The sequence below is a fragment of the Schistocerca serialis genome, chromosome 2, assembly GCF_023864345.2.
Source record: "Schistocerca serialis cubense isolate TAMUIC-IGC-003099 chromosome 2, iqSchSeri2.2, whole genome shotgun sequence".
Lineage (NCBI taxonomy): Eukaryota > Metazoa > Arthropoda > Insecta > Orthoptera > Acrididae > Schistocerca > Schistocerca serialis.
The window spans coordinates 627,328,095-627,341,652 of NC_064639.1; the positions used below are offsets into that span (position 1 = coordinate 627,328,095).

The 13,558-nt window shown below is 44.4% G+C and overlaps 1 pseudogene; it reads right to left on the bottom strand.

Moving 5' to 3' along the window:
• Positions 1-12,994: 12,994 nt before the first annotated feature.
• Positions 12,995-13,112, bottom strand: LOC126459709 (5S ribosomal RNA; annotated as a pseudogene).
• Positions 13,113-13,558: the final 446 nt, after the last annotated feature.

The window sequence follows — 13,558 nt, forward strand, 5'->3', positions numbered from 1 at the left end:
GGTTGGAGAGTTTCCCCGCCCGTGGACTGGGTGTTGTGTTGTCCTCGTCATCATGTCCTCATCAACGACGCGCAAGTCAGCCTATTGGCAACACTTCAAATCAGACTTGCACCTGGCGACCGAACTTCCCCGAACGGGGAACAACAATGTCACACGACCTTTTCATTTTTTTTTTCCAAACGGTACTCATAGTTTCATCAATGGACACTTTCTCACAGTAGCAATACACTTAATGAAGTTCATCGTTTATTAGATTAACTAACACTGGAGTTTTGTAATGTTTGCTTTTGTTTGTGGCAGAATTGTCCGAAAAGTGTGGCATATTCAAAAGCATTTCAAACCTGTTGCGGAGAAAAAACGTACCTCCTTTTTTGTACAACACATTCTTTGACCCATGGTTTTGAAATGTAGGTTTCCGATCCAAACCAATCCAAAAGACGAATCCAAAAAGCCTTGCTTCATAATTTGTGTCCATCCATTGTTGTGGCCTGGTGTGTTCTGTACATTTTTCATTGACAACACTGTCAGTAATGCGTTGCTCGACATAACTGTTCGTCTCGGTGACAACATTTTCAAAATTGGGTCATCAAAAAACAATCGTTAAAAGTCCCATTCATCACATCTTCCAGTCATTTTCGACTTCACATGATCATCAATTCCCTCATTGCAGATTGTGATAATATATTTCATATTTCCAGTTACATCACGCTAAGTAACTTAGGAGACGTCGCTGGAAGGCACATTTGCTGATTTCCCACCAGTTGGTCTTTCTCTTTGCCTCGGTCCATCTGCATGCGAATCGTCGAAATCACTATCTGAACTCTCAAGAGAGTACACAGGACCATTGCTGTCAGATACTGAGCTGAACAAATTCGCCTCACTCTCTCTTAATTAGCTCTCCTTGTCGGACACCGTAGCAGACTCACTAAGAAACATTTTCTAATCTTTACAGAAACACTACTTAAAACACACATAACCTCTAGAAACGTTGCCGCGCGAGTTACCACGGCTGTATAAAAATACTAAACGCAAAGAATTAGTTGACTGCAGGGAAAACTATGAGAATCGATTGTCATACTGTCCATCAACGAATTTCGGAAACGAAAGGGCACGGCCTTTCCAGGAGGCTAGGGACACAACTATCCATTTGAATTAACTGTAGCTGTATATACGAATTATTCACGCGGCCTGGAATATGTGTATAAATCGACGTACATGGCCTGCCTTTGATACACATGGCGGGCCATATGTTAAGTCATCTAACCGTTTTTTATGTACATTAAGGATTAAAAAATCCTCGAAGTCAAAATAGCAAAAAAATTGTCATTACTACATACCGTTTGCGAAAATGGCAACTCCAAGAAGGAAACGCATGAATTCAATTAATTTATATCACAGGTTAGGCACACGACAAGTAACAAATGATAACCTTTTCAAATCTGTACATGTCCTTTGAGCCCTACCATTCAATATGTCGTGCGGCCACCATGCGCTGGAATTATAGCTGCTTTACACTGTGACATTGAATCAATAAGGTTCTGAATACGTTCCTGAGGAATTTCCCTCCACGCTGTTTGTATCCGAGCCCACAAATCCGTCGTGCCAGTTACTGGAAGACCGTGACGCACCAGGTGCCTACCACCCATATCCCAGACATGTTCGATGGGCGATATGTCTGGCGAACGTGCAGGCCAGTGAAGCAACGGTACACGTCGCTCTTCGAAGAAGGCCTGTACGTTCCTAGCCATATGTGTCCGGGTATTTCCCTGTTGAAATGTGGCCTGTGGAGCTGCCTGAAGCAGGGGGGAGTACCTCAGGCTCCACAACCTCCGTTAGGCACCGGCTGATGTTCAAAGCGCCCGCAATACGTACGAGGCGAGATCGGTTGTTGTAACGAACGGCGCCCTAAACCATCACACCTGGTGTTTGTCCGCTATGCCGCTCCACAATGCAGCCCTCCAGGTTGCGCTCAACACTGTACAGCCGGACACGTATGCGGCCATTACTGTAGGACACGTTGAAGCGGGACTCATCCGAAAAGATTACATGTTGCCTCACAGCACCCCAGTGACGGTGTTTACGTGCCCTGCAGTCGTAGGAGCTTGTGGTTTCTGGACAATGGAAGCCGACGTAATGGCATGCGTACAACCAGTCCAACCTGCAGCAGACGGCGACGAGCCGTCGACGCTGACAAGGTCACACCTGTTGCAGTGCTCCAGCGACGATCCAACACTGTGTATAACGCTATACGGGCCGTAATGGCCATGCGGACAAGATGACGGTCATCCCGTATTATGCTCATGTTTCGTGGTTCAGTTCTCGCTCGTCGCTGCGTACGACCTTCCTCTATTCACTGCTTACACACACGCGTCACTGTCATAGCAGCATGCCCTGTGGAAGCCGAAATGTCACGGTGTGTCAACCCCATTTCCCGGAGACCGATCATTCTGCCCCGTTCGAACTCGCCGATATGGCCTCCTTTGATGTCGAAGAGGCATACTGGCACTCACTGTATTGTTTCCACCTTGTGTGACAGCTCTGCACCGACTACACTAGTCGCAACACCGACCCTGTCGCACCGAAACGAGAGGGCTCTGCTGGGCCTGCGTGTACCCCATCTCTCTGCAAAATGTATCACGTATTGCTTGCACACCAGTCGCCACTTCCACCAGGTGTGGCGCTGTTCGGGTAATTCATTTTCGGTGTTTCACTTTTCACAAACGGCAGTGTAGCAGTGTAGTTTCAGCTGCGAACGAACCATCTTCAGGTCTAAAGTATAAATTAGCACATAAGGAAACAGCAATGTCGAACAGCATATTAAAAGAACAAAAATTACCGATCTAGGATATAAAAATGCACATAAAATTACAGAAATGTCCAACGGCATGTAAGAAAAGATTTTTGCAGGATATGTTCCATAAAAGCAGCCTTGATTAAACTACCATAGCGGCTTAACACATAGTCATAATATTGTGAGTGACAACGTTCACACAGAATGTAATGGTGGAATAATTTGACATATCGTTCATATTCATCAATTAGAACTTACTACAGATACATATCCATCGAAATGCGAGGACGATACATAATACATCTCTTTCAACAGACAAACTGTAATGTGCAACATGCTGAACCAGTGCTGTATTTCTCAGAATACGACATGAGTAAAACTAGAATCTAATTACACGTGTACTTTGTCGAAAAGTTATGCTGCCTACGACAATATTTCATACAACAGACAACGGCGGCACTAAACCACACATTCTCCGTTATGTTGGAGACGGCTCGTTTCTGGACCCATGTGTACTGAAACATTTTTACTTCTACTATCGTATGTTTCCACCCGAGTCGGCTTTCTGTATTAATGAAAGAGTGTAACCAAAAAACCTGCTATTTGTAATTTTTTAAGTAAATTAGTATTTCCATAACGGCCCATCTGTGTAAGATTGCCATTGCACCCAAGACATTGTGATGTGCCACAGTAGTTAGTTCAGTTCATGCATTCATCACAACCTTTGTTATGTTGGCCACCGGTTTACTCAGAAGTCTGCTAAGTGCCATAGCAGATCTCAATAAAAAGGGTGGTAAACTCCCTTTTTGTTTATTATATGTCGTTTGGAGTCTTTAACATCACTGAACAAAAGTTCTTAGTATCCGGCCACAGTTACTCGCCGAGCGGTAGGGACTTTCCGTTAGTTATGAAGAGGAAGAGGCTGTGCAGGGCATTTGTACCTGGAGACGTATATGACATAGTAGAATATGCTATGTATGTTAACGGAACAAAATTTCATTAATATTTAATATCTTGGTGATTCCCTCGTAGCGCGGCTTCCCCCGTCGGAGGTTCGAGTCCTCTCTCGGGCATGGGTGTGTGTGTCGTCCTTAGCGTAAGTTTAAGTTAGATTAAATAGTGAGTAAGCTTAGGAACCGATGACCGCAGCAGTTTGGTCCCATAAGACCTTACCACAAATTTCCAAAATTTTACTCCCTTGTAGCAACAGGGAAGTTGCAGATGTGAAAGGTAGTGATGGTACTCTTCTCGGAAACGAATCCCGGAGTTAGAGAAGCGCAATATCCCTTCAGCAAACTGGAAATTCAGAAAATACGGTAAGAATCTAAAAGGGAGAGGAGGTTCCTAATATTAGAAATGGTAATAAGTCTGGTACCACCATTGGCACTTGGTTGATTTTTGAGTAAAAGGGTATACACAGGAATGTTTAGTTTTTCTGACTTCAGCAGTTCACACTAATATGACATGAAATGAAACGGTCGTATGGCATTGTTCGGATTCGACCGCCAAGTGCAAGTCTTATTTCAGTCATTGGGCGACTTGTGGCCTATGATGAGGATTAAATGATGATGAGGACAACACAGCACCCAGTCTCCGAACGGAGAAAATCTCCACAGCGGCCGGGAATCGAACCCAGGCCCAGGGCATGGTAAGCAAGCACGTTACCTCCCAGCTAAGCAGGCGGACACTAATATGACGTGCACTACGTTAATTAAATGTTAAAAGCTATCTGCCATTCTATTCCTTCCATTTAGTGCTCACTCCTGTGATAAATATTTTAATACAATTCCTAAACAACTTTTTGGCGCTTAGAAAGTCTTTCAGTTAAACTATTCAATTTGCGAAAATTATTGCCATTGACTATTCATCTGCACACTACTCTATCCTGTGGGGGAAGGAGAGTAAGCTGAAGTACCATAAGCTGCTTATGAAACTGGCCGTCCAGATTTAGGCCTTACGTGGTTTCTCGATTTCCGTTAAGCAAAATTCAGGGAATGGTGCTTTTGAAAAGGACACGACCGAGTTTCCTTCTCATCAGTCCCCACTCCGATCTTCTGCTCCGTCTCTAATTGATGGGACTGTAAACAATAACACCGATTCCTTGGTTTTAATTCACTCTGGCTGCTCGAGTTTCTCTACTGGCCAACGCTGTTGTCAGCTGTGTGTTCGATACAGCTGTTGTCTAATTTGAAATGAGGGAAAGGTAAAAAAATCACTAAATCGAAACCGAACAGTGTTGTTCTTGCAGCAACCTAACATATTTGTGATAAATATTTAATTTTGTAAATATTTTATTGTAAACAGTTTAAATGCTATGGAAGGTGAAATTATTTCTATGGTCCCACACTACTGAATTGAGGACAACAAATATTTTTTGGATTGTTCCATTATAAACTGTACATTCAAAACACTCTCCATGGTGGATTATTCAGCGTTATCATTCCGAGACATGCTGACATAATAGGCTGACTGGCTCTGGTATAAAGTCAATATTGGTACTCGAGGGAAAAAATAATTAGCATGTATCAGTCATAGAGACATTCAGGCGTTCAGTATTGATAAATAACCGTCAGATAAGAGCTTCAGGATGAGGTGCAAAAAATTAGCCCAGCTGCCACAAAGAGAGTTCATGATTTACTGTTTGAGACAAAATACGAAGCAAGAAGAGACATATTCCTTTATATGAACATATTTGCGTGAGTGTCGGATGTACCACAAAGCTGAGGGCATTTTTCCTGCGTAACGAGCTGTCCTAGAGCTGGCCATATTAACATCACATAGCGTGTGTTTCGGGTATTATACCGTGTCAGGTCCTACAATAGACGAGAGAGTGTTCCCATTTCTAAAGAACAACTTTTCCTCCCGCATTGGTAAACTACACATACTAGTCACATTAATGAGACCACCGCCTGTGCTCGACGTCAACATGTAATAATCACTCACAGATATGAGGTGGCAGCACTAGCACTGGAGGGCATATAAAGGGTATCGGGGGACGCGGAAAACAGTGCAGTTGCTTACGTAATGCAGAAACGGAGCGGTTTATCTGAAGTAAACATCGGCTTGATTACGGGATTTCGGGGCAAGAGTGAAAGTATTTCCGAAATGGCTAAGTTTTTAAACCGTTCGCGTGCTACCGTGGTTAAAGTATACTGAGCATGGCTAAATTTAATTATCCGCAATCGTCACTGAGGCAGCTGTGTTGCACCACGGGCCATAGAATGAAATGATAATTGAATCGAGACCTTAATCTGTCGACAGGCGTAGATATACACGAACAGGGACAGCAGAAAATATGTGCCCCGACCGGGACTCGAACGCGGGATCTCCTGCTTACATGGCAGATGCTCTATCCATCTGAGCCACCGAGCGCACAGAGGACAGTGCGACTGCAGGGATTTATCCCTTGCACGCTCCCCGTGAGACCCACATTAACAACATAATGTCCACACACTACATTCGTAGGGACCCTGGCCATTATACTCATTATTCACGGCAGACAATCTTACAGAATCCCCTAAGAGGTCGGGAAATGCGTGTGCATCCAGCACAAGAGAATAAGGTCAATGGCCGGTTAGCCTGAACTATAGGAGGACGGTATCTGTTCTTTCGGGCATATCCGAAAGAACAGATACCGTCTTCACATACGGGCCGTAGACGTTAACCGCGGAGATGTGTACGGGCGATTAGACGTGCAGCTGTGGCGCAATTGACCGCCCATATGAATCAAGGGGCCAGCAACAGTGAACGCTGCTGCGTTTGGTCCTCCACAGCAGACGTCTGGTTCATGCATACATGCTGGCTGCTCTTCATTGGAGACGATGTTTCGAATTTACACGCCAATAGCGCAACTGGGCATCCACATAGTGGCGATAGGTGGACTTTTGCGGATGAATCACTTTCAATGCTCCATCGAACAGATGTCCATTGGAGTGTACGGCGTGAAACGTCTGAAAGCAAACTATCGCCACAAGGGTCCAGGCTAGAGGGCTTTCCGTGGCCGATCTTGCCATTCTGGAACGCAGAATAATCAACACAAGTATGCACTACCTTTGGGGACCATGAAAATCTCTTCATGCCGTTTGGTTTTCCTGGCAAATACCAGGAGGACACTGTAACGTGTCACACAGCCTGCAGTGTTAGTGCATGTTTCGAAGAGCAGCAGGTTGAGTTTACAGTTCTCCTCCGTCTACCAAAGTCCCAAGATTTAAACCGAATCGCAAATCCGTGGGAGCTTCTGGAGCAGGTTATACGTGCCACGGATCCTAAATCGAGAAACCTAGTGCAGCTAGACAATGGAGTCGTCATGCCTACACATCCCCGTCGGTAGCTTCCAGAACCTCACTAACTCTCTTCCTGCACGTCTCACAATGGCCCGCGCTGCAAAAGGTGGTTATACAGGCTTTTCCTGCTGGTCAGATTAATGTGATTGGACTGTGTGTCTCCCAACTTGGACGGTACTACATCGAAGTTTTTCGCGGCAGCACCATTATAGCAAAGACACCCGCGTCGGTCGTCTGCTGTGCCTAATTTAGCAACACTGTCCTAACGGATACATTCTTCGTGCGTCCCACATTGATTTTTGTGGCTATGTCACGAAGTGTTGCTTGGCTGTTAGCACTCCATCTCTCCGCGAAGGCCGCTGCTCTCTGTCGTTAAGTGAAGGTCGCAGCCACTCCATTGTCCGTGGTGAGAGGTGGAACCTGGCGTCGCGGGGCAGAGCGAAACACGTTATGGTTGAGAAGAGGGGCCAAGATCAGTTACTGTTAGTAGCATAAAACACACAAACTTTTATTTTCTTAAAAACACTTAATCACCATGTCCTTAAAAGGATCAAAAACAATACGGCTGAAATCCCGAACGCAAGTTATAAAATTGTTTTAAAGGAATACACACAGCTGAAGGCCTTAGTTAAAAAAAATCAAATAAATACTCAGCTGAAGGCCACATACTGAACATCGAACAACTCAAAGATTAACGCCTGAATAGCAAAGTTTTGAAATAGAGCAAAATCTCCTCTCATAATTAAGTATTATCAACTGAATCTTAAAACCTTAATTTCAGTCGGCTTAATGCCTAATTTTGAAAGTAAAACAAACTCAGTTAACAGACGGCTGCAGGCCTCACACAGTACTTGAGACTAAAAGAAAATCACAATCAAAAAAACTACAGAACAGTGGTGCTCAGAACTGTTCCAAGGGTCTGCCTGAGGAGATAACTCTAACAGAAGTTTACGTGAGACAGGCAGCCAGAAGTATGATTAAATAATCGGACGGCAACCCGACCCAGGGACGGCTGAAGGACCGACCAACAACCTAATCAATCCCCTTCCGCCCGATCAACGGCACGACAACGGAAAATATCCGCGAGGACGAAGATACCAGCAGCACTAAGCCTTCAAAATCGGCGTTTAAATACAGCCAAGGCACAGTAACCACTCAAAAATATAAAGAAACATCAAAGACTGTCGTACTACACCCCGTGCCGGACAGCATTACCACGGCGAGGCAAAACACTCTCGCTGCTGTGTCCCAACCGACCGACTGCCTACTCCAGTACGCAGACAGCATTCATAACTACTCAGTGGAAATCACAGAAGCTACACGCAGTTCGACGTAAACACTTACAGCAAGAACTCCGACAATCCTAAACCAATCACTGTGGAACAACAAGTAGAAATCACAAATAGACACTCACAGAGTTTCCACAAGCGTTCAGCGACCAGATACACGTCTTCCGATGAGACGACCGACCGCGCGACCAACCAAGGTCGTCCCCACTCAAGTTATGTGTGTAGGCAAGGGTCGGAAGAATCACGCCCACCCGAAGCTCAGTGCAGCTCCATCCCGACTCCCTTGATGTCCGTTCGCAAGTCGGACACACGATGACCCGGAGACACTGGCTCGGACCTATCCATGCAGAGGGAACACTTGCCCATTGGCCGTCCGAAATCTCTGCACATGGAAAGAACCGACCCACGTCCGTCAAGGTGACCAACTGACGAGGCTCAGGAATTGTCAAAAGACCAAATACACGTCGCCCGATGAGACGACCGAGCGACCAAGCAACGGTCGTTCCCGCTCCAGTCTCCTTCCGCCGGACAGTTCATGTGTGTCGCCAGCGGTCGGCTAGTGCTTGCTGTCCGCACCTCACTAGCACTGCGTCTCCCCCCCCCCCCCCCCTCTCACGCCCAGAACTCTGACAGACCACGACCCGGAAGTACTATCGGTCGCTCCAGAGATAGTACGACAGTACACTTATCGATTAGCGCTGATGCTGCCACTCATGGGCAAACAAACCACCAACTTAGTGACGCCAGTAGATCGAATAAGAAACAATTCTGTAAGGACAAGCTGTCTCAAGCAAGTAAGGGCATGAACACGAGCCGCGCACGGCTCAAGAGGTAATGCCTAAAATGAAGTATTCTCGGCACACTCTTGACACTGTCGACCTTGGAATATTGAAGACCCTAACCATTTCCGAAATAGAATGTTCCATGCGTCTAGCTCCAACTACCAGTCGGTGTTCAAAGTTTGTTAATTCCCGTCGTGCGCCTACAATCAAGTACGAAATCTTTTCACATGACTCACCTCAGTACAAATGGCACCTACGCCAATGCACTGCCTTTTCGGACGTTGTTTCAGGCGAGGCTATCTCCGTCTGTGTATGTGCGTATCGCTCATAACGGGGGAGGTCTAGCGTCTTCCGCTACGGTCGCAGGTTCGAATACTGCCTCGGGCATGGATGTGTGTGATTTACTTAGGTTAGTTAGGTTTAATTAGTTCTAAGTTCTAGGCGACTGATGACCTCTGCAGCTAAGTCCCATAGTGCTCAGAGCCATTTGAACCATTTTTTTCCTAGTGTCTTGCAGGGCCGCTTGTAAGTTCGGTTGCTCGTTAGTTGTGAAAGTAATCAGGTGCTTAAATGAGCGGACTGGAATTTGTGTTAAATTGCTTTGTTCATCGTGAGCCAGTCGCCGTACAAATCTATGAAACTGCTTTGCAATCGCTGTTTGCCAGTAGACACAAGTTATGTAGAAAAAAGTGTATTATGTTGGCTGGCAGATAGATTTCTGTGAGATTTTGCACAGAGTTGTTAACTTTAATTCTTGTTATTTCATATTCTGACCTCCTAGCCGTAGGTGGTTAATATTTAACACAATTTGAAACCGATTTGTAGATTTGGGATTTTATCACAATAATAATCCGGGAACCGTAGCTTTCGAAGGGCATGGTATTAGGAAGAACTCCGAAACAGCTGGAAAATTGTTGTTTGTTAAAATATGACCTGTTTCGTGCCTTAAAGCCATATCATCAGGTGGAACGTACACGGTAAAAGGCAAAGTATAGTGTTACCACATTTTGGTGATATTAAAATTAATAAAGAAATTTTTAAAATACACTCACAGCGTTAAAAAATGGGTCAAATGGCTCTGAGCACTATGGGACTTAACATCTGAGGTCATCAGTCCCCTAGAACTTAAAACTACTTAAACCTAACGAACCTAAGGACATCACACACATCCAGGCCCGAGGCAGGGTTCGAACCTGCGATCGTAGCGGTCGCTCGGTTCCAGACTGAAGCGCCTAGAACCGCTCGGCCACACTGGCTGGCTCACAGCGTTAAAAGAACATAAGCATATGCATCGCTCCTACTCAAAATTTACTATTCAGAGAATATCGTCATTGTATGACGAGAGAAAGGTAAAGAAGACGTGCTCCATTCTTTAAAAGTTGCCTGCATCGAAAAAGAAAAAAAGGGGAAAAATTTTGTTGTGTGTGGACGCAAAAATTTTTTAAATATGGGCCAGATTGTTGATAAAAAATTGTGGCTGCTGGTATGATTAGTCGTGGCAGTATGCAAGTTACTATGTGGAAAGTATCAGGTGGCAGTGCCTTACCAGTGTGACGACAGGGCAGCTCGGTGCAGGGCAGGGAAAAGCGGCCAGCGGTAACGACAAAGGCTGACTAGCTGGCTGACGGAGCGGAAGATACCCATGTAGACAGTGAGACGTCATATACTCATATCTAGGAGCGCTGGGTGGCTACCTTTACAAGCGACAATAATATAGAGTTTTATTACGTACTAACACCTAATCATAGCCGGCCGGGGTGGCCGAGCGGTTCTAGGCGCTATAGTCTGGAATCGCGCGACCGCTGCGGTCGCAGGTTCGAATCCTCCCTCGGGCATGGATGTGTGTGATGTCCTTAGGTTAGTTAGGTTTAAGTAGTTCTAAGTTCTAGGGGACTGATGACCTCAGCAGTTAAGTCCCATAGTGCTCAGAGCCATTTGAACCATTTGAACCTAATCATAAAAACACTCACAATTAGCCAGAATGCTATGGTGCTTTAATTACAACTGGTTATTCAATGTGAACTGTGCGTTTTCGTTTCTGTATATAAAAATTTCTGCTTCCTGTAATATATTCAAAATATGGCTTTTTTCTTTTTCATTAAGTGTTCTTAAATTTTCTGAAGGGCTTGTGATGCCTTGCCCCTCTTTGCAGAAGTGCACTGTTAATGCAGATCGTGGATCATGTAAGTTAAAGTGTTCCTGAAATCTTATTCGTCATGGCCTACCGGTTTGTCTTATATATTTCTAAAGCCAGTCATTACCTGTAACGCAGTATACGACCGCTCTATTGTATATATTTACCACAACTTTTTCCTTGTGCCTGAGCTCACTGCCTACATCCGAAAACGTAAAATATACTGGAATAACGTTTTTAGATCTCATACGGCTGGCAATTTTTCCGGATATTGCACCATGATATGGTATGTGCTCTAAGCTCTATAAAATTTTCTTCTGATCCTCTATGGGAAGGAAGATTTTTCTTTTTCAGCATACGTCTATTAATTGCATTAACAAATCCTGGATCGTAAGCGTTTTGATACGCTGTGTACTGTATAATCTCACATTCAGCCACTTGAGCTTCATTAGTAAGGGACACTTCATACATACGGCTTAACATGGCTCGGAATCTTACGAATTTATGTGTCATTGGGTGACACGGTATTTTAAGCTGTAGCTGCTAATGACTCAAGACTGTTTTGAGCAGAGTTCAGTAACTGTTTAAGAAAAGTCAAGAGACTTACTACTTTTTTAAGTAAATTGATTCAAGGCATTAATCCGCTATTCCTGAACTAGTTAGTCAAGCTGCAAGTGAGCATTTTATTTGCTTCAAAATGAAATCGCTCTAGCTATTTTGTTATTCTTAAGATAGTGTTATTGGAGAATGAATTGGTGAAGTTATGTTGATACTTCATGGTTTTTTATGGCTGTAATCTTTTAAATGATGAATGTGCTTGTAAATGGCAACTACGAACATACCCCTTGGAGGTGGTATTTGATTCGGTTTTTGAGTGTACGTAAATGGTTTTTGAAATTTGCACACACCTCGCAACCCAGTCCATCACTCCTGGTTCCACTGCATATTCGCTGTTGACAGAGTGCATCTGCTGCTCTCGTTTTTAATTCTAGTAGATTATTTTGTTTATTATGGGGAACTTTGAAACTCTTCTGATCCCTCTCAGCAGATGGTACACGAGCTTTTAAACGTCAATTTGCATTTATTGGAGCAGAAAACTTCAGAAATTTATCGACAATTAAAAAAAATAAACTTCAACGTATTTGCAGTCATTAGAATTTCGCATCGCAATAATACTGAATGGTAATCACTCGAAACTAGAAAATTAAAGTATACATACGTAACTGATGAACACAATTGGCGACTGACGTCTTATGGCGCTACAAATCAACGAAAATATTTGTTTCGCTGCACTAGATTTCATCTCTTGCTTGCATCCACAAATATATACAAACTACTAATGATATCAGTTTCACACAAACAGTATTTCAAAAATATCCGTACATGCAACTAGTTAATCACATCAAAATGTAATTTAGGTCACTTAACATATACTACAGATCAAACAAGTAATTTTGACACCTGAACTTACCGCTGTAAGTAGATATAATTCTCCAAAAAAAAAAAAAAAAAAAGCACTCCGTCTTCAGGCCAAAGGTGGCCCACCGGGACCATCCGACCGCCGTGTCATCCTCAATAAGGATGCGGATCGGAGGGGCGTGTGGTCAACACACCGCTCTCCCGGTCGTTATGATGGTTTTCTTTGACCGGAGCCGCTACTATTCGGTCGAGTAGCTCCTCAATGGGCATCACGAGGCTGAGTGCACCCCGAAAAATGGCAACAACGCATGGCGGTCCGGATGGTCACCCATCCAAGTGCTGGCCACACCCGACAGCGCTTAACTTCGGTGATCTGACGGGAACCGGTGTATCCACTGCGGCAATGCCGTTGCCAATTCTCCAAAAAATGATGATAATTTTTCGTGTGAGTGTATTGTCAACAAAGCCGCGAAGGACAAGTTGCTCAAGAAGAATTCGAAATCTTCAGGATATCGTAGTACGTTTCAGAGATGTTGGTGGCTTTGTGTAGAACACTTACCATCACCTGTGCCCAGAAACTGTCAATCTTTCTACCAGTGTCATTCTGGAATGATACGAAATCGCGACAGTCACCATCAAGGGCCATTATGTCAACCTCTTCGAACAGCCGGACAAGACTTACACTGTCATGACTGGGGAATATATTAGTTAAGCCTAACGATATAAGTGAAACAATTCCAACGGAGCTTCTTGGCACATGCTCATGAGTGTGTGCCGCCAGTTGGCACAAGGACGTGGGAGACCTGAGGATTTGTAAACGATAACGCCTTAGGAGGCAGCTGACTCCAGTTATCATTTGA